General features: G+C 38.1%; 1 protein-coding gene across 7 annotated transcripts in view; it reads left to right on the top strand.

The window, feature by feature from the left end:
• Positions 1-22,562, top strand: part of SH3KBP1 (SH3 domain containing kinase binding protein 1) — a 221,591-nt gene that overhangs the window by 29,639 nt on the left and 169,390 nt on the right. The window lies entirely within an intron of this gene.

Below are 22,562 nucleotides of genomic sequence, written 5' to 3'. Positions count from 1 at the left end.
GTATTTGAAATTTCTTTTCTCTTTCCATCTTCACTGCCTATTAATCTGCAGCTATGGTCACGTAGATGATTTTGTTGTAGAAGTTTGTCTAAATTAGAAGATACTTTGTTCCCTCTTTAAGGTCTAACTTCCCTGAGTAAGCCTTTGTAGATACCTACTTTTGCTAGAGATAGCGATGCCGAATTTATCATAAGAAAATGTATGGATTGTGTGCCTGGTTGTTCTTTTTTCTGTTTTGTTTTCTTTCAATTTTTCAGGTAGAGAAAGAGGAGTATGAGTGGAGAATTATGTATTGTCTTGACTGTCTGTTTTACTCCTACGTTATGCAGTTCAGTGAGAGGAGTTAGCAGGTGTGATTGAAGTGTAGTTCATTTGAATGGTTGGGCTTTGCTATCTTTCTAGTTCAACCTGAAATCCAAAATTTTTACTTTTATAGTTGGAAAATAAGGTAAATGTGGATAACGTAGTATATTTACTGTATTTGTTGAGGTTTTTTGTTGATTGGTTGTTTTGTTTGTTTGTTTGTTAAATGCAGCTAGGAGACCTATAAGAGATTTTGGGTTTTTCTTTAATCTTTTTTTTCTGGTCTTATTTTAACAAATTCCTTGTCAGGCTGTGCTGTGCAGTGTAAAACTGTGTTTGTAAAGAGTGACAGCATCTGAGGCAGTTAGATTCTGATGATAGGACATGTAGATGTAGGAAGCAGGAAACCGTGGTGCAGAGCTATCTTTGCTGGGTTTAATTTACAAACCAAATGCTGTGTGGCACTGGGTAATGCTACACTGGTAAACTGAATGTGCTGCTTGTGACAACCTTCAGGCTTGTTTGTACTCCAGAGGACTTGTCAACATTGCAAGCAGAATTGGGGATGTAAATTTATTTTAAAAAGAGCAAGAAGTATGGTGGTAGTTATTTTTGAAATTGTAGTATATTGTAGTGACATCCTAAGTAGTTTAGGATGTCGGGAATATTCATGCTGGTTCATAGGTGAGGTAATTTAGTTTTCTTCTCTATATGTTTTGTTTATTTGGTTTCAATCTTCACAAGCAGTCAGAGGCTGCAGGGAATCGTCAATGAAGCTGAAACCCTTGTGCTTGCTATATACCCTACACATCCCTACCCATTCCTATTAGTGCTTTCCTATAAACTGTTATGAGACTGGGCCTGTGCACATTCAGGGGACCTTTACAACCATAGTTTGGCTCCTGGGAGGAAAAAAAGGATATTCCCCATGTCTCTGAACACTTTGATTCCTGCAGTGCTTTCTGTTTCCCCGGTCTTTTGGCTGCTGCTTGGTCCCCATCAGGCTGGGGGACTGACCAACATCCTGCTGTACTTCCCTCCTGGTTTGGGACTGTGCTCTCTGATACCACTGTACTTGCTGTTGCTTCGGGGCTTGCAGGTTCTTACCCCCTTCACTGCTCTTCTAAGTACCCTGATTGCAATTAATTAAATGACATCTGGTCAGGTTTGTCTAAGTAGCCACTTAAAGCTGTGGCAACTGTCAAGTCTCTGAGATTCTATGCATACAAGGGAAAGGGATGTTATTTCTATCTATACCTGAAAAGATAACTTGCTTTATCAGTCAGTGAGTTATTACAGGGGCTTTTTAACGTACTTTGCAGGAATTTGCAATTATTCAATTACTGAGCTTTTTCGTTGGAAATCTTACTAGAATGCTTTCTATGGATTTGTCTTTAAGGAATGTGTGGCATCCAAACTGTTTTGTCATTTTGAGAATGAGACCTAATAAGTTTCTTATTCTGAGTTCTTGATGTGACCATTAAAGTTGTTATTCTTATGCTGACATACAAGAGAATGTAAAGTGTAAAAGAAACTGAGGTAATTTCCATTGTGTGGAAATGTCTCCGAGCTTTACTTTCTGTCAACAGCAATTAAATTTTTTTTGGGGGGAAGCATAGCATCACTGATGTGTTATTATTTATTATTGCTGCTGTAATTACTCTTAAAATGGTGAAAGCAAAACTCATAAAGTCTTTCTCCCTCTCCCAGCCCATCTTTTGCCCATAGATACAGATCCACCAAGATGGTCTTGTACAAGTCAATAGTCTCTGCTGTGGCAGTGTTCCCTTTTCAAAAGGGAGGTCAGCACAGAGCAGCAGCAGCACTCTGGGCCATCCTGGATGCCCAGGGCATCAATACAAATAAGGTCACACCTCAACCTGTTTGTCTGGCTTCAGAGAAGGTGGGGGAGCTCCCAGAGAGGCAGCTGCCCTGGGTGTTTGGCCTGGAAGTGATGCAAGACTCCTTGGCATTGACAGGGACTCTTTCCCATTTCCTGTCCCAGGGAAGTGGTGATTTTTGTAGCTAAATGGGAAGGATGCCATGCTCTTTGCAGTCAGCAGGATGGATTCTGTATGTTTGTCATGGTGTGGTGTTGGCTGTCCTGTGGTGACTTGTTTTGTCGAACATGGTTTGGTGCCAGGCCTGTGGGTGGAGGGGAGGAAATGATGAGTAAAGGGTTGCTGCTGGGGGCTGTCAGCTCTTGGATGTTGTGCAGGAAGCAGCACATGGATCTTCTAAAACTATGCAAAAGTGAGAGGGTTATTCAGTTATTCAGAGGACATGGTGATGTGAAGCTTCAATGGTACTTTATATTCAACAAGTTATTAGTAAAAAGTAACCTTCTGAAAAGGCAGTGGCTTGATTGTAATGTGTGTGTAAAGTGAAACTTTAAGTGTTGGAAAATAAAATGTATTGCTTTTCATTCTTTAATGTACAATGTAATTGGTGATGTCTTTTAAAACAAGAAATATTCTTATCTGCATACAGATGATATTGGTTCACTGATCTATTTTGGTGTAGGCAGTATAAATTGATATACTAAGGAGTCTCACTACTTCTCTTTGCTCAGGTTTGTTTTTTGAATTCTTAAGAAAACCCCAGAATATTTATTTTTAAAATACATTGTTTAAATCATAAATAAAAACAAATTATAACTCAAACAGTGCTTCTTTTTCCGATCCTGAGGGTCTAAGCCACAAGGAGGGAAACCTAATCAGAGACTGAAACAAGGACCAAATGTGCTATTTTCCAAGATAGAACTTTTTTGGAGCTGTCACACCACAGTTCTTTAAAGCAGCTTCAATTTCTTAAGAACTTCTTTATATATTATTACTTGGACCTGTGTGTTACACAAGGAAGTCAATGTGGTCTTGGCAACAACCTTTTAAAGTAGTTTCTATAAGGATTTATAGAATTGCAGGAGTAGATGGTTGATGACATTTCTCCAACTTAGACTCAAAAGGTCGGGAGGCAAACAGAATGTCTCCTGACCTTATACTTTCTCTTCCCTGAAGTCAATTTCTTTTTTTTTTTTCCAGGATGACTTTCCAAGCTCTGGGTGATTTTATTTTCTCTGTAGTTTGTGTGTGTGTGTTAGTAATACGTGGATTTTGATCTGCTTGGTTTCTACACTTTTTCTGGCAATTGTTTTATTGTTGGAGCAGACTGGTTTGTATCAGTAAACTCTGTAGAGCTGTTTAGCAGCATTTGCATACGAGTGTCTTGTAAAAGGTACCTTTACAGTTTTAGATTTACAGATAGTACAGCTGTGTATCTGACTTTTCTGGACAGAACCAAAATTTCATTAGAATTCTTAAATCACAGTAACAAAAACACAAGCTCCTAGAAGCTGAAATGTAGTTCAGTCCCACTGCTCTTTGAAGCTAGCATGAGAATATTTGTTGGTATTTTCACCTTTCTTGCAATTTAATTGCGTAGCCCTGAGATGGATTTCCTTAACTTAAGGAAACATTATCTGCTTTTGATGTTTTTAGTGTCTGTTTGAAAAAAAGTGGTATAGGAGAAATAGTATTCTGGAAGCCTGCGGTTCAGCTGCAGCATTTAATAATCATAATCATGAATTATGTGCTTGCATTCAAGTTTAGTCTTACAAGTACTCCATCTACTCCATTAGAATTATCCAGCCAGTATCCTGGCTAAATCTACTGGGTGTCTTTCAGTTTGTGTTACTTCAGTAGCATCAACAGTAAATAAGAATGAAGATGAGAACAAGAGGGACATGTGGGAAAAGAAAGATATTTGGGATTGTAATGAGTAGCTGGTCTAACTGCTGCTCTCATGACTGAACAATATTGTTTAGTTTTGAATATTCCTGTGCTGATCAAACACTGTAATTCATTAACACTAAATATATGTGCATGCATGTGTTGTTTAGTGGGGGTTGTGTAGTGGTGTTGATTTAAAAAAATTATTATTATTATTATTATTATTATTATTATTATTATTATTATTATTATTATTATTATTATTTGTTTCAGGTTTTGTTGATTTTGAGCCTTAACTCTAGATTAATGATACAGAACTGATGGGTTTCTTTCTGAAATACCATGTGGACCATTTAATAGCTTTCATGTACCATCTTGCATACTTTCATAAAGTGCATATCAACTGGAATAGCAAACTATTTGCTATTCAAAGGCATATTTGACTAATTAAGTATTTGACTGATGAGGTATTTTTGTATTCAGTGTCTGTAAGTGCTGCAGTTCCCTTCTAGAATCTTTTTGGATGTATTTGGGAAGCTGATGGTAGAGACAGAATCCTTAAAAGGGTTCCCCATTTCCTGCCATCACCTAATTATTTACTCTACTAGAATTTCACTAGTGCTGTTTGTAAAATTATAGCATGACAGAGCGTATTATAGCAGTTTATGATCAGCACATGTTGTCCTCTTTAGAGCTGGAAAGAGATGAGTATATGTGAGGCTCTTGATCCTCATTTTTTGGCTCTGTTTCAGCCATATGAAATATATTATTGTTTATACGTAGACACTGTAGTCATTCAGCTACCCATGGAAAATACAAAGGTGCAAGCAAACTACCATCTTGTAATAGGATGAGTTATTTACTTTGACTTCAGAATCCTCCTTCAGTGACAGATACTGAATGGCAATGGTTCTGATAGAAAATGGTGAGGGATGGAAGGGAAGAAACCAACAGAACATACATTTTTAAAAATAACATTGGTACTTTCCACCCAGCAAGACAAACCTGTCATCTTTACAGAAAGTGGTAATGACTTCTGCTTTTATTGTTTTTTATTTTAATTTTTAATATCTCTTTTAGCTTGGCTATATTGAGAGAAATAAATGCATCACAAGTCATTCAAGGCTGTGCAAGCTGTTGAGTATATGTATCTGCTGCTTCACAAAACCTTGATTTCTGCACTTCTTACTTTATGGGAAGTTACTGCACCCTCTGGAAGACTTTTCAGTATTCATTTTTCCAGAGAACTTGCATTCACCTTCTCAGAGGCTGTAAGCCAATATTATAAAAAAATCCTGAGGGGAAAAACCTTTCCAACAAAAAACACCTCTAAAAACCATGTTCTTTCATAACTCTCATGATTTTTTTATGGTTGCAAGTTATTGCTGTTATTTTGGCTGGTTCATAATAAGCAGCTTAGCTAATCCCTAATATCCCTTTTAGATATGCTTTGGTGAGCCTAGGCAGTCTGATTTATCTCTCAATATTTACTTGTTAAGCAAAGCACAAATCAAATTAAACTCTTTTTATCCTTTTCTCTGAAAATTATTCTCTTCCTACTTGGAGCCAGGAGTATCATGGTTTACCTTTACCAGTTGCGTTCATCAGGCTTTTGCTTGAAGTGGTTTTTTGGTTTTTTTTTTTTGTTTGCTTTGGTGGTTTTTTTTTTGGGTTTTTTTTTTTTTTTTTTGTTGTTGTTGTTGTTGTTTGTTGATTGGTTTTTTTTGTTGTTGTTGTTGGGTGGGTTTTTTGTTGGTTTTTTTTGTTGTTTTTTTGTTGGTTTTTTGTTGGTTTTTTTTGTTGTTTTTTTGTTTGTTTGTTTGTTTTTCTGGGGGGTGGGGTTTGTTCCCTTGCCCCAAGCTTTCTTATCATGCTGGCACCCAAGATTCCACCAACACGAGCAGACTGCCCATCTTACTGAATCTTGCTGTCATGTTGTCTGCACTCTATGGCCATGGTACCTTAAAGAGATGGTTCATACCATTCAGTCATTTCCAAATCACTGATCCAGTGAATACCTAATAACTATAGATAGAAGAAAAGTGAGATACAAATCTTAGTATTTTCTTTATCCTTCCCTAATGTCGCATGTCTCAAGTTCACTACAATCAAGCACAAAGACAAAATGTAACCTATTCCTCATTTTAAAATCCTTTTAAGATGACCTGAATTATTCTCCTTCTGAGGTTGAATTAGAGAATCATAAATGTGAAAATGCCTCTATTTCAGCACTACCATGGCAGCTATCTTGTATAAAAAATATCTAAAGTTCACCCACAAAAAACTACATGTATGTCTCATGAAGCTTTTAAAATTCAGCTGAATATTTTTTTACATAGTTGATTTAATGGAAAAAAAAGGTACTTATATATGGAACTACCTGAAATGTACTATTAAATATGTACAAATGGGCATATGCTTGGTTGGTTTCCTCTGGTCCCCCACAGCTTCTTCATTTTGTGACCTTCAGTCAATTCATAATGGTTTGTGGCAAAAACACCTGAATTTTTATGGTTGTGAATTTCAGTTGGTCAGTTCTCATGAGCAGACTGTACAAATAACAATGGGGTTAATTCAAAGCCAAAAGCTGGTTTGTTACTGATGATTTGTAAATGTACAGAATGCTAAAGCAAAACTGAAGTCCTGGAAAAAGTTAGGATTTGTGTTAGCTTGCTGTGATGTATCACCAACGTTTTTCACTGCAGAAGGGAAGATTGTATGTACTTTGAAACCTTCTTAGTTGAACTGCTGAGGGCTAATCCTTTAAAAACTATTGCAGAGAAAGAATTTCAGTTCACTGAAGTTGATGGAATGACTAGGAGGTTACAATTTTTGCAGGATTGAGCATTGCATTTCATTGACCTTAATGGCTCTGCAGTGCTGTGTAGGAAACTTACCAATTTCTGTATTGTCAGACCTGATGTTTTAAGGTGGGTCATTTGAACTTCTGCAGCCTTTCAGACAGTGTGAAAATTTCCTAGAGAATCTATGCAGACTGTCTGGTGGACATCAGAGGAAAATTTTAAGTGGAGGACAAGGTCATTAAACTGTAAAATAAAAGCTCTTTTGAAAATATAATCCCTTTCAAAATGTTTTCAGCAATACATGTGTCCATGTAGTAGACATGCATAATGGATGTGTGGTATGCAGAAATAAGCATTAGGTGTAAAACCAGAACGTACAAGTTAAGGTATCAGAAATTATTTTTAAAGGGGCTTTTGTTTCACAAAATAGAGAGAAAGAAAGGAAATAAATTGTCTCATTACCTTCATTAATTCAGTCTTTTTTTCTTCACTAAGCAATTCTAGAAAGCTGATCTTTTATATCTGAAACAGTTTTTTACAAGGAAGTAAAATGTGTGTTGCTTACCCTTCTGAACCTTGGTGACACTTGCATTGATGCTCTGTAGTATTTACCCACTTTCTTTGTGCTGGGTCTTTAAACTTTTCATTGGTTCCTTATTGAGTACTCAGATACTTAGAAAAGGGTAATATTTGTTTTGTCTCTTAAGTGAGTAGACTCCTCAGTAGTTTGTTTTTTTTAAAGTTTATGTTTCCATTAGAAGCTGCCCTTCTCTTCCTGTTCCATAAGCTGACAACTTCTGTGTGGGTTTTATTTTCTCATGAAGCTGAAACTGGGTGTACAAGTTACAGGGTTGAAAAAACTCCTTCAGGGCTTCCTTCCATATGCCTGGAATTAATGTGTTGGTAACCTGCCTCTCCAGTCTCTGTACCATGTCCTGCTGTCAGATGGAAGCTCCATGACACTGAACACTATAAAGAGCAAGAGAATATATCCATTATAGCTATTTTAGAGAGGTTTTTGTTTGGAAACTGGTTATATTATCAGTCTTTGTGGGTCACACCTTTGAGCCTGTCCATATTTAAAAAGAGCTACTTGCCTCCTACCATAGAAGAATGGATCTGGAAGGACACCCCATGTGATTTGAGTTTTAACAGTCAACATCACCAGCATTTGCTAATGAGAGCTAATAGATGTATTTGTTTCCTACTGATGTTTTCAGGCACTGGTAAAGGAAAAACAAGATTTACAGGGAGAGGCTAAATTACCATCTCTTACGAGATTGCATTGCTGGAAAAATTGACCAGGCTTCCAGGCTCAGTATCCTCTCATCAGATGTGGCAACAAGCAACAAAATTAAATACTGGCTACAAGGAAATTATTTTCAGTTAAGAGCAATTAATATTAGCTGGTTAGGCTGCTTGAGAGAAAAGGGAAGTTTGCATCATTAGGGAATGATACACAGTAGTAGGAGGAGACCTGAACTCACAGCATTTTACTTTTGTGTTGTCTTTGTACTGGCACCATCATTGTATTGAAGTTCACTTCAAAGTAGTAAGCTTCTGCATTCTGCCTACTCTCAGGGAAATACACATAAGCTGGGCTGGAGAAAAGGTGTCACAAGTAATGATTCAGTGAAAATGTAGAGTGATTAATTACAAGTGCTTTTCTAGGTATACAAAAAATACATCCGTGTAGCTGTAGTTGTCTGATAAAGAACATTTAGTGCTACTAACAGACCAGACCTCATTGATTTTTGTGATGTTAACAGTGGCCACTTAATTTTTTTTCTTTTGCTCTGTATGTGTGTGTCTTTCAATGAGGACACGTGGTGTATGTGTTATCTACTGCCCCAATCCATAGTATAATATAATACAGAAGAAATTTGTCCTTTGTTACCATTCTGGATTAAGCAGCCTCATTTGCCGTAGGTGCTTACATCTCTGTTGCTCTGTCTGTAGCATTCTTCTTTCATGTTATAGGAGTGTTAGTAAAATGTATTGTCAGAGTGCTTCTGCTCTGAAGCAGCAATACAGCTAAGCTTTGCTTCCTGGCCATCTAGTACAGCCCTGTGCAGCAAGCAGAGAGGCAGTACTGGAAAAAACTCAGTCAATTAAACTGGTTTAGCAAGTTTAGTTCAATCAGTGTCAGGGGCTTTTGCTGGTTCAGTAATGAATCACACACCTGCCTGTCCTCCTGCTCCAGCTGCGCTAGCAGGAATCTGTAAGTAGGTTCCCTTTTAGGAAATTCCACTTTGGTTGTTTCAAACATATATAGCACATTGTTGCAATGTAGTCTCTTAATATTTTCCTTCCTCTTATATCTTTTTATTTCCGTGTCTCTAAGAAATTTACAGCTATGCCTCTTAGTTAGCTGTAGTTAGGCTAGGATATGTTTATTAGTCCACCTGCTTCCTTACCTGATACATTTTCTGTACTCTTGGGAGACAGAAGTTTAAGGTTTTAATTATGTGAATGGATTCACAGAGTAATTGTACAGATGTGAAAAGTGAAAACCTTTTAAAGTGAAAAGGTTCAAACTACTATGGCAGTAGTAGATACAAAAGTTGTGTAAGATACTAGAACAGCATTTAAGAGCTAAGTAACTATTACTTTATCAAAAAACTCAAGAATGAACTGGTTTTGTGTTCAACTGTTAGCAGATGAGGTAATTAGAAAGAAGTGATTGAACAGTTTCTTAGTGTTTCTAACTGAAACGGATGCCTACAAAGTATATGAAAAAGCTTTTTAAGATGAATCTGTAGTAAGCTAACTCTGCTGTACAGTCCTGTCCTGGTTAAACTGTGACAAGACCATCACGGGAAAGGTTGCTAGAGCAACAAATGACACTGTTTAAAATGTTAATGAAGCATTTCTGTGCACTGCAGAAACCATAGCTGTTTTAGCACAAAATTGAAGTTGTGTTCAGTGGTGTGCTGTTTTGCAGCTTCTCTCTGCTGGGTGTTCTTAGATACAGAGAGAAAAGCTGCAGACCTTCTATTGTGTTAGGCTGCTTTCACACAAGCAGTAAGGATGGAGAGGTGACCAAGCAAGATTTGAGGAAGCACAAGTTCCATCAGGAAAAAACCAAAAATTTACAGAGGAACAGACATGGCAGAAACGGGCATAGGACAGACCAACTAAATTCAGGCATCTCTTACAGTGTTGGGAAAAAACAGCATTCTAATATCCACTGGCTATGTGATAAATGGTATGTGGTGTTCTCTAGAACTTTGTTCACATCCTGCTCCTAGTCTGTACCATTTCCTTCCTTTTGATATTTCCAATTTAACCTGCTGGAAATTGTTCTTAGAAGTTGTTCAGCAGAATGTCTGTGTCTGAGTTTAGGAAAGGGGACTTCTTGGTTATGGATTCTGCTAAACTGCCTTGTGTTAAAAATTAGTGTGGACAGATTATGGTTCTTGCCAAAAGCTCTGTAAAGGGAAGTTAGGAAGAGAAAAGGGAAAGTTAGAAAGAAACAGGAAAGTTAGGAGAGCCTCGGAGAGGGAGGACTGTTCAGCCTGGAGAAGAGAAAGCTCAGCCTCATGTTACTGATGTATCTGAATATATGATGTGGTAGAGTAAAGAAAATGGATCCAGACTTCTCTTGTAAAAGAACAAGAGGCCATGGGCAGGAAATGAAATAGAAGAGAATCAATTTAAGCATAAGAAGAAATGCTTTGTTTTGAGGCAGGCAGAACAAGTCATCCAGTGATGTTGCTGAGCCTTCATCCTTGGATGTAATCAAAAGCCAATTGGACACAGGCTTGAGTATCCTGCTGTAATTGACCCTGCTCAGAACCAGGGTGTTGGACTAAAAGTGATCTCCAGGCATGCCTTCCTGCCTTGGCCATTCTGTGAGTCTGTAAAAACAATTAGTTTGATCACAGTACTTTGGCTCCAGTAGAGAACACTCAGCCCTGGAGTACTAAAGAGGAGCTGAAGTAATAAACGGTGTTAGTTGAAGTATGGAGAATAAGACTCTGAGCCTGCCCAGAGGATGTATCGTGTGAACAAATGAAGCCTTTTCTCTTTAACCAAGTTAGGCTGAGTTTCTACTTCTAATTATAATGACATATTTTTGTCTTTCATTAAGTAACATTTTTCACACTCCAATTAAAAATTTGATGCCTTTCCCACTGCTTACATGCACATGCACTTATGCCAAGAAGGAGGTTTTAGCAACATTAGAAAATTCTGATTCTTCAGGCATTTGAATAGGCTGAGTGAACTCCAGTGCCTTTAGTTGATTTTTTTTTTTTGACCCTCACTCTCTGTAAGCCATGCTTTTATGAGTATCCCTTTCCCTCTCTCCTTCTTTCTTCCTGTATTCCTCAATTACCTTTAACTCTGAAGAGCTGAGATGTTAACTTATTGAGAGACATAAGTAGCCCTTCATGAAAATAGGCAGCTACAGGAAGAAGAATGTCCACATTCTGTGAAACACAGCAATATGAATTCAAAGCCTGTCTGATGTAAAAGAATCGATGGAGGAGAATGCTTGGAGGAAACTGCTGGAAAAACTTCTGTACAAGAAACTTAAAAAAAAAATCAGAATATTAATCAAGCACAAGAGACAGAGGTGTTTTCTAAGTAGCTTCAAATTACTCAGAAAATATGATATGTGTGCATATATGTATGAACTTATTTATGAATGAGAGAGCAAGAGCATGATACAAGTTTGGAAAATATCTCGTGGTAGATAGTTCCAGTTCTCTTAGTCTTGTAGGCCCTGTGTTTGAGGACTTATTTTGTTATCACTGTGTCCAGCGAATGCTGCTTGAGAATCTCTTTGCTTTCATGGTTATAAATATTACTTTACACTTTATCTTAACTTAGTTAATGGCATTTTTTACCGCTTGCTCCTGTGGAAACACTCTTCTTGTGAGTTAAGATGGCTTTCTGGTTTTCCCTGTGGTGCTTCATCAGTCTTGTTTGTTCTTTGTTCTTAAACTGCCATTAAATGTCTTCTCTTTGATTGAGATACTGGTATAAAATAGGATGCCATTCTCTTGAGTAATATTAGCAGCACTCCTCTGTATTTTGTTTACAGCACATGTTCATATGCTGGACAGACATGACATAATAAGGAATGATTTATAGTATTCCAGACTAAGCCTCACTACTGCATTGTATGTTGACTTGGACTTTAATAATTTCCTTTTATCTTCAGTAATCTGTAGATAAGTTCATGGCTCTGTATTTTACAGATTGAGTCAAAATAATGCTAGTAGCAAAATCTGCACTTTATTTTGGTAGTAATTTTTAATATCTTTCTCTAGCTAGTCTGAATTGATGTTATCTTTTCTTAAATTTGTGTCATTGTTTTCTTAGAATTGTACATTAATTAATATTTTGGATTTTTCATGCCATCAAGATTGCTCTTGTCTCGTTAGCTATTAGACATACAGTTTGGTCTTTTTTCCAGATTGTTATTTTTACTGGCTTAGTGGGGTCTTTGTGCATGTGTGTTAATTTGTGGACTTTGATAGCTGGTAATCCACCTGTCTGGTAAGCAGAATGAAGCCTGGGATGAGTTTTGTTGATGTCAGACACCAGGTTTTTTGGCTATGCGAAATAGCCTCCATTTCACAGTTCCTGTAGAGCCACGTTTTATGTAAACCCTCTTTCTTTTACTGCTAATTCTGACCCTCACTTATGTTTTGTTACAGTCAGAGAATTCCCAAACTGTAGCAAGAGGAGAAAAGGATGTAATAATTTAGAAAAATATGATTGAGTGAAAGGGAAGAGAAAAATGATTATGAAAGACACAAGTTGTGATGTGTATGGGGCTTTATATGCCTTTGTGGAATTGTTAGAATAATTTGACTGCCAAATGAATCACACTCCTCTTTTGTCATTCATGGAGGGCTCTGCTAAGAGAGAGCCTTTGTATGAACAAGATCTTTTCAGATTAGAGCATCTGAGTAGCCTGTCCTGCCCTGAAGTAAAATTTATTTTCAGCAGCCATATTCTAAATGTATTGCACCTGCGGGAAGGAAGTGCAGAAAGCAAAAAATCTTGCAGTGAAATTTTGTCCCTGAATTCAATGACAATTGGCAGAGCCCAGGGTAAGATAGAAAATTATCTACATTACATTTGGAAATAGAATATTTGTCTGTTGGATTTGTAAACCCTAGGACAAACTTACGAGGAGCTGGTATCAGATTTAAGGCAGGCAAATAGAGGAACAGTGAAACTGTGACAGGGAAGTTGAGAGAAAGTATTTTAATGGGTGTGGCATGCTTGCTGTTCTAAAGAGTTAAAACTGGTAACAACTGTTAAAATAGGTAGAAATTTAAAAAAAAATAAAAAGGTGAAAAAGAACACCAATGCAGTGTGGAGTGAATGACTAACAAGGGCTGAATTTGAGAAGGAGGGTGATTGAAAGGGAGTGAAGCTATGGGTTGGGGTTAAAAAGCTTGTATAGGGCACCATAGTCAAGACTATTATGCTGAAAAATGTTAAGTGCTGAAAAAAAAACCCAAGCAAAAATAAGATGAAAGCGGACTGAAGAAAATGCAGAATAATGTTCAAACTCAGCATATAACCTCTGCTGTGCTTCTTTTTGTTTTCTTTTGGGGTTTTTTTGGGGTAGTTTTTCTTGCATCTTCTTCCTCAGTTATCACCCCTGTTACTAAGTATGCCCCCGGCGCTTTCTCAGCAGACCATAAACAGTCTTTGAAACCGTCTCTACTCCACCTGTTTCACAGAGGTTTAGTGTAATGCAGAATGATAAAAACAGTGAGAGCTGAGTGGATGCACAAGAAGTTAAGAACAGGAGCACCTATGTTAAGCAGAATGGCTCTTAAGAGGTGTTCGATAGGTACAGAGCTCTATACCAATAGGTACAGAGGATACCAAGGTTTAATACGAGTGATGAAGAGATTAAGAAATGATGCTTTGTGACAGTGGCTACTGGGAAAGACAGCTATGTTTGTAACATTTCTTTTCCTGTAGTATTTTCAAGTGTGTTGTGCTAAATTTATATTGATTTCCCTCAATTAGCCTCCCTTAAAACTGCAGCCAGTGGTGTAATCAAAATCAGTTCCCCTGATTTAGGATTGGCTTTTAGAGTTTCTCTTTTGAGAGATACTTGTGGCTTTTTATAGCAGTTACTTTGCATAACTTTGTTTTATGGAACCTCTTATTTTTGGTGGTTTGTAGTATGAGTTTCATAGATTTGATCCAAAGCCTTTGTAGTCTTAGTATAAGGCACCTTTTGGATTGCAGGCCTATTGCCAATAGTAAGATGCATTTTCTTCAAGTTATGCTTTTACTTGAAAACTTTAGGGTATGGCACTGTACATATGTGTCTTTCATCTGTCTCCAGACCACACTTTTGAGTTTTCTTGCTGTCTCTGAGCAGAAGTACAAAACATTCCAAACTTCATGAACCTATGTTGTGATTTAAAACTGCAAATCTATGTAGTCTGCTTATTGTCTCTCTCATTTTTGAAATCTCACTCTTTTAAATGATATTAATAGTAAATAATTCTAAGAGTTTAAGGATAAAACTTCTGAAGTTGAATCAATAAAATCTATTTTGTTGTATCAAGGTGGGGTAGCAGAAGGTAGCCCTTTCATCTATCACCTTTGCAGAGAATGAGTGTCATTCTGAATCATCTTCCCCTCACCATGGCAGGAATGGTATTTATATCATCTTCCTTGGTTGCCTTCAAAGATCAGTTAGTTATTACCACTGTTTTAGATAGGCATCTCTGCAAATGGTAGTCTTGGAACCTACTGGAAACACTTCTTGTTCAAGCTGTGCAAGAGCAAAACAGCATGTTTTTGTTTCACAGCTAAATATAAATACTTCAGGCCTTAGGGCTGCAACTAGTCTGAATGTCAAGAACTAAACAGCTGCATTAATCTAACTTCCTTTCTCCTGAATACCTGGTTAATATCTAATTAGTGACTACAATACTTAAAATCGTTCATGAACTTACATAACTTTGCCTTTGAAATGTTTAGTGATACCTCTGATACTTGTTTGCAGTAAAATAGATCAGAACATTCAAGAAGGACATTCACTGATTTTTGCTGGGTGGCTTCTCTGACACCAGCATTTAACCAGTTCAGTTAATACTGTTTGGTGACACTGAGCATAGCAGATTCTAAATACAGCTTAGTGTTCTGCAATACAATACTACCAGTGCAGATGGCAAACAGCAGTTTTATTCTCTGTGAACTTGGACTGCTTGCACAGTGTTTGCATAAATTCAAGCATGATCTGATGCAAGGAAAAATAACATCTAGTTGTCTGTTTTCAGAGTAGCATGCCAAAAGCAAAACCATTGCATGACAATATGTTTCTGATTAGAGTTTCAGATATTTTTTTCTTTCTTTTTTTGGTAAACATGAATGGTTCAAACGATAACTTGTTTGTAGGAATATATTGTCCCTAAAACAATCACGTAAGCAGTGTAATCACAGGATCTATTCTATTGACTATATGGAGCTTGAGGATGAGCTAGAGCTTTTTGGTATAAGAAAAAATGCTAGTTAATATTTTTAAAATACTAAGTATTTCCTTTAAAGTGGAATTGCAACAATTGGAATGACCAACAGCTAGGAAGGTATCATCCTTCCAAGTTCTGCTGCAATTAAGAAGAGGTACTGAAGTAATTTTGCTGCCTTCTTACTAACCTTGTAACAAGAGCTGTGGAAGGAAATGTGACTGCCCCCATTTCTTGAGAAGGTGTTGACAAAAGCAACAGGGGTGAGGTAAAAGGCTTCAGCAGTTTATTGCAGAAGGTATTTCTACATCAGTTTTATAGCCATTCTGCTGAAACTGGAAGAGTAACTATTGCTGTATTTTAATGTCAAAAATAATTTAACCCAGAGAACTTTTACAGCTCAAAGAATGTGGCATGGAGCGATGAAAGGCAGTGACTCTTGGGGCAGTAAGATTAATCATACAGTGTGACAATGATCGTGTTGGATGAGCATCTTATGTCCTGTAGGAATTCTTAGAAGGTAACTTTTGTCAAGAGCAAAGCCCTTTCTGTGCTGCTTCATTTCTTCTACTCAAGTGGGATGACCAGCTGACTCACAAGAGCATGAAACTTTACCATGTTTATTCAAATACAGTAGCCCGTTATATCAAATACATTTGCTCAACAGTGTGTTTCTAGTTTAAAAGATATTGAGTTAAACAATCAAATTTATTTTTATTTTAAATGACAGAGTTCATGAAGAAAATGAACTGCTTGCGTTTTAAAAACAGAATAAATTTGGAATACATGAATTAACATCACTAAAGCCTGAGGCATATGTTTAATTAGTTACTGACACAGCTTCCACTACAACTATTGCACAGTACCTACCTCAGGGGCTATTTGTCTCAGTGGATTTATGTCTTACGCTTCGTGGATTTATCTTACCAATGTTAAAGAAATGAGAGGAAGTGTTAGGGAAAGTTTTTTCATTAATTGCTAAAGTGATGTTATAATTTTTAAAATTAAAAGTGTAGATCATAATCTCCATATTTTTTTCTCTTTACGCTTTTTAGAAATGGTTTTTGAATCTTTCCAGAGATGTTAGGGGTTTATTACACTCCTAACAAAATAATTCTCAATTATCAGAGCAGTTGTTTGATTTCAGAGGAAGTATCAGTGTTTGAATTAGCAGGAACATACAGTTTCAAAGCAGGAATCTGGTTTTTGTGTTGTTTATAACAGAGTAAACCTGAAGTTTTTAGTTATTTTGAAAAATGTTAGGTTTTGTGAAACTGAAGAATGGCAGCAGTTACCCTGGCACTTCTTAGGGTCTGAATGTGTTTCAGTCTTCAGAGAATGACTGGGAATTTGCTTCAAAAGCAGGTGTAGTAGCATCCAGGTAGATGCAGGCAGTGAGGAGCCTGGCTGCCTGGGAGGCTGTCTAAACCCTTCAGAGGACTCCTCCTTGTGTGGATTGCATTCTGCATCTGCACCGTAAGGGTGATAACCACTAGCAAGACTGGAGGAATGGATTTTCTAATGGGTGTTGCTCTGTCAGGACAAGGAGGTTGCTGGCATTCAGTCTTCCCAAAGGATTACATTTCCAGCCCCCAAATTCAGACAATTATAAGATTAGTTTTCATTGAATCATAGAATCATAGAGTTGGCTGGGTTGGAAGGGACCTCAGAGATCATCAAGTCCAACCCTTGATCCACTACTGCTGCAGTTCCCAGACCATGGCACTGAGTGCCACATCCAGTCTCTTTTTAAATATCTCCAGGGATGGAGAATCCACCACTTCCTGGGGCAGCCCATTCCAATGCTTGATCACCCTCTCTGTAAAGAAATTCTTTCTAATATCCAACCTAAACTTCCCCCGGCACAACTTAAGTCCATGCCCTCTTGTCTTGCTGAGGGTTGCCTGGGAAAAGAGACCAACCCCCCCCCTGGCTGCCCCCTCCTTTCAGGGAGTTGTAGAGAGTGATGAGGCCTCCTCTGAGCCTCCTCTTCTCCAGGCTGAACAGCCCCAGCTCCCTCAGCCCTTCCTCACAGGACTTGTGCTCGAGTCCCTTCACCAGCCTGGTTGCCCTCCTTTGGACCTGCTCCAGGACCTCTATCTCCTTCCTGAACTGAGGGGCCCAGAACTGTGCTTATGCACATTGTTACAGTTGTAAAACCTGAAATCTGTAGTTTCAGGTCATGCCTGTGATGCCAGCTTGTACATATGAGAAACCAGATATAAATCTTCCTCTCCCTGGGACAAAGGGGGAGATGAAATAATGTTTGAGAAGCCTGTGGATCTTGTTGCACTGGTTAGAAGGGGTCAGTGAAGGAAAGTATCCTCTCCCTTCTGATTTAGTTGAACAAGGAAAACTGATGATAGTTAGAATGTACTATTGTGGATTTCTTTTTCCTTGTTTTGAAAATCCTTAGAGCCAGCTATGAAGAAAACATCTTGAAATGCATAGTTTTGGAACCTTTGTGTTACTTCCATGGTTCATTAATTTGCTCTTGACTAAGAAATGCCATAAACCATGGAAGCCATGTGTTTGCCTCTTCCTTTATTTGAACCGTTTGGGTTGTGCAGAAGTGACAAACATCTGCAAGTCCTCAGGTACCCATAAAGCTTCCTTTCACAGGGTGTGCCAGAGACTATGATGAAATCTAGGCAAAAGGTGTGTTACTAAGTAGGCCTGGTTAGATGTAGCCCTTTCAGGGTCCTGGGTACCTCAAAACAAATTTGGCACAATTTCTTCCCCAGTCTGGCTGCTTTAATCTTTGTCCAGGAAGCTCAGGAAGTTGTTTATCTGCCTTTTTTTTTTTTCTTTTTTTTTTTTTTTTTGACTCCTGACTAGCAGCTGAAGGAGTCAGAGCTTCATGTTTCTTGTTTTTAAAATGGCTTTCTCTTGCTTATGTTCAAGCTGAAGCTGCTCTTCAGAGACTGGGGAAGAGACACAGCAGAGTCATTCTCCTCCCTCCCTCTGCAGTGCTGTGGAAAGTTACGCGTGGCTCATGGCTGAGCTCCTGACACTAAGGGGAGCAATAGGAGGCAGCTGGAGGGACTGTCTTTTAAAACTGATGGGGAAATACTTAAGTTTACCACCAAGGAAAATTATTTAGGAAAAAAATGTATTTTTCATACATCTGCTGTTAAAAGCCTCAATTTTAGAGCACTGGAGAGCTTGGAAATAATGTTTTAAGTCTGACAGTGAAGTACTAAGGAAGACAGGATCTATCCTTGGCCTATGGAATTGTTAGAAACATGCTTCCAGGACTGGAAAACTACTGTTTGATATCATGGCTACAATCTTGAGGCTCTGGATAGGAACAAGCCTGTGTCAAGCTGTGCAAATGTGCACAATCACATCACTCAATGAAAGGTTAATTCAAATTATTTTAAGACAACGACCCTATTACCTCATCCTTTGGTGTGAAAGAAGCCTAGAGATTTATTATTATTCTTCACTGTTGTTCTTGAAATATTTGTCATTTTTAAAATTTGCATTTAAACATGTAGGTGAATAGAGAGATACTAAAGATTCAGGTGAATAAAGAACATATGAAAGATAAAAATAGAAATAAACATGGTCATGCCTGTTGACCAGCTTTGAATGTCAGTTCTGTCTAAGGCATGCTTTGGTGGAAGGTAGTGTAGGAAAGAAAGGAGGGTAATCTGTAGATGTCTTGAGAAATACTCAAAACGATCTGACATCTGTAACTGTTATACAACCATACTTGTGACAACTGGTCTTTGGGGTAGAATATACTGTAAAAAATGCCTTTGGCTGGTTTTATTACTGCTTTAGACTAACCACTTCACATACTAAGATAAATGTGACAATTTAAGCCATACAAGCATCTTTGTAAGATCATATGTGCTGTGTATGATTGGTATGAGTATCGTGCCTTGGCTATCCCTTTGTAACCACTGTAATTTACAGCTCACGAACGCGGCTTCTGCAAGAGGAATGCCTTTTATCCCTTACATTTAGGAAAATAATACACATTTTAGATTGACAGAATAGAGATTTAGTTGTTACAGGCTGATTTGAGGGTCTAAGGAGTTCCAGGAAGCTCAGACAGCATGTCTGGGTATTGCCACAGGAAATCTAACTTGAACTTTAGTATTTAAATGGAACTGGCTCAGACTTTGCCAGCCTTAGACACTTCCTTCCAGCATCTGTGCATCCAAAGTAGTGTTCCTGAAGAGGCAGCACTGTGTCTATGGTGGTGGGGAGAGAACTGATGCACCCGGAGTGTTCCCATCTTGTTGCTTTACTTGGAAAAGTTGTGACTGAGAGCTGATAGCTTCTGGGGCCTGCTTTAAAGTGGTCATTGTGGGGTGATGGTGGTCAGTGACCACTATGTTTCCCTGACCTGACAGCACAGTACTTTTAGATATGCTAAAATTTCTAAAGGTTGGTTCTGAAGTTTGTAGAAAACTCCCTGGGTGTTTTATGTCTACACTTGAGACCTGTGAGAGTCCCTTGCCTTTGCTTCTTCCCCTTCTCACTTCCTCTTCCTCTTCTGCTTTAGAGAAGAAGTTGCCTCCATTGGGCAACTGTTTGCACCCCAGTCAGTGGTTACCTCCAGCTAGCTGATGCTCAGCAGGGGCTGCCAGTCAGCTGTAAAGGCAGAGCAGAATGAATCAAACTCATAGTGAGAAAACAAAAAATTAAGCCTCACATTTATTACTGAAAAGATGGAACATTTGAATGGTGCGTTGTGTTGTATCAAATATCTGTACAAGAGAGAACATTCTGGTTTCCACATAATGGGGGTGTAATATATTGTTTTTTAAATTTCTGTATTAATTAACCTACTTGATACATATTTTCATATTTTTCTGGAAAAGCAGTGCAGCATGTAGCAAGTAATTATTACACAGTCAGGGATAAATCTACAGTTAGATTTTTAGCTTTCAGCAAGCCAAGAACCCAGCCACTGAGGATGATTTTAGTCAGTTTAGTCTTTTCATGTAGGAATGTTTTACAGCACGTGAGGACAGAGCAACTGACAGTAGATGCCAAAGCATCTACTACAGGGAGTAGGATCTTGTGGTGCATTTTAATGGATTTGATCTCATTTGGAATGGATGGGAGGACTCAATATTTACTGTTGTTTTGGCTACTGGTATTCATTCACTCCTCCTGTTCTTTCAATGCCAATCTGGGTTCAGTGTGCTTACACAAGAGGTGGAGGGCATCTTTATGGGTGCAGCTGATCTTGTGTGTTTCCCTACCCTCAGCCTTTGTGGAAATGATAAATTGAAAAGGTTTCAAGATCAGTGGAGGTTGATACTAACCTATGGCAGGCACATGGCTCATTGAGGCTGCAGACAGAGGTGGGCCACTTAAGATGGGGTCATGCTTTCAAAAATCTCTTTGGAGGAGAATAGAATGATCAGTTTTTAACAAAATCTGAGATGTGGGTGTGATAAGAGCCAAAGCCCTTTGTTTGGGGTTTCGGAGCATCTGTAAACAATGTGAGTTTAATGGAGAGTATTTTTATTTCATGTGTAAATAACGTAAAATATCCCTGGTGTCTGGGAGTTGAGTTGGGGAAAAAAGGATGATAGGGTGGGCTGGAGTCTGCCTGTGTTGGAAGATGGATCAGTTAGAATTTTTACTCCTGTTTAAGTATCTATTAGTGGTCCTCTAAAGACCTTTGGAAAATAATTATGCAAACTAAAAACATTCATTATGATACCACCCACAAAATGACATACTTAACAATGGAATGGCTTTGTGCCTTTTTTCACCAGAAATGTGCCCAGTTACTACTGAATGAAAAGTAACTACTGAATAATTACTGAATTAACCAGTTGTTTGGGGGAGTTTTCTTGTTCTCTGTTGTGGGGACTGGTGCCTCTTTTTTCTCAGAGCAAATAAATGATCAATTATTTGTCATTAATATCATTTTGCTTACAGGGAGGTCTTGTTTTTTTGGAACTACTACTAGGTTAAATAAAAATTATATGTTTTCCATTGTGGTATTTTGTACCAGCTTTTCTCCTGAATGGAAAGAGTTACCAGTGGTGACTACTGTGTTCTGTAGTTCCAAGGTAAACCTTTTCTCTGGAGCAAAATCCTGGTCTCTACTCAAAATAATGCTAATAATTCATATTTAATTTAATGGAAATAGGACTTCACTTAAATATTAGTAGATCTACTCTAAATGTGAGTAGGATGGTGATTAAACAGCAGTTACTAACAGAACAAAGCCTCTTGTCAAAGTCGATAATGTGCATGTGTGGGTTTTTTTACTTATATTAGATCCCAAATTAGATCTAGAGCTCTTGTTATTTTGTTTTGTAGATCTTTCAGTAAAGTAATTTTTATTTTACAAAGATCATTCTATTAATGCTGCTTTCCTTTGACTGTGGAACTTTTGTACACAGGGACATCAGAAGGGCACTACAGATGTTATAAAGTCCGACCAAAGACCTTGGAAAAAAAAAAACCAAACCCAAAGAACCAAAACACTGTTTTTGTGTGCTGGGCTCATAGTAAACCGTGGTTTGTTGGATCCTTGCTTTTGGCTGTAGCCATTGGAAAATAAGAGGCTAAAAGCAAAGCTGGCAGGGAGAAGAGCCACGTGTGGTTTTTGTCTGGAGTTTGTTACTGGCTCCTGTGCTGTCAAGGAGAGGGAGAAGAAAGGCAGCCCCAAGAGAAGGGGCAGCACCCAAAGGTGAGGGGCCTGCTGCTCCTGTGCACCTCTGAAACTCTTCTCACCAGCAAGTTCTGCTCTAAAAGATTTAATAGTGATGGTTGAGGGTGGTTTTTATAAATGAAAGGTTTTAACTTCTTAGCTTGATTAGGGCTTTGGAGTTTTGTGCATTAAGAAAAAAAAAAAAAAAAAGTCTTATTTGCATCTTTTTAGATGCTCTTCAAGGTGTTGCTCTCAGGGTTTCCAAAGAAAAAAACAAAACCAAAGCAATGAAAAAACAAAACACTGCACGCACACACACACACACACACACACACACGAAACCCACAACCACCAAACAAATGCAACAACAAAAAACTTCCTCCCTTGGTTAACATAAATTATTCCTGGCATGTCTTGAGTGATTTGACTGATTTATTCTCACGATTTATATTTCTGATTAAATAGTTCCTTCCCTTCCTGTTATTTTACTATTCCTTCCCCTCTGATGTATTTTTAGAGAGCAGTCGAATATTTTTTTCAACCTAGCAAGCAGACCAAGCTCTTTTGATTTCCCATTTTGAGTGTCCTCTCTTTTCCACTGATCCTCCCAGCCCTTTGCTTTGCCCCCGTAAGT

This window comes from Heliangelus exortis, chromosome 1 (genome assembly GCF_036169615.1).
Source record: "Heliangelus exortis chromosome 1, bHelExo1.hap1, whole genome shotgun sequence".
NCBI lineage: Eukaryota > Metazoa > Chordata > Aves > Apodiformes > Trochilidae > Heliangelus > Heliangelus exortis.
The sequence above is the reverse complement of the archived record's forward strand: the minus strand, read 5'-3'. Positions and strand labels throughout refer to the sequence as shown.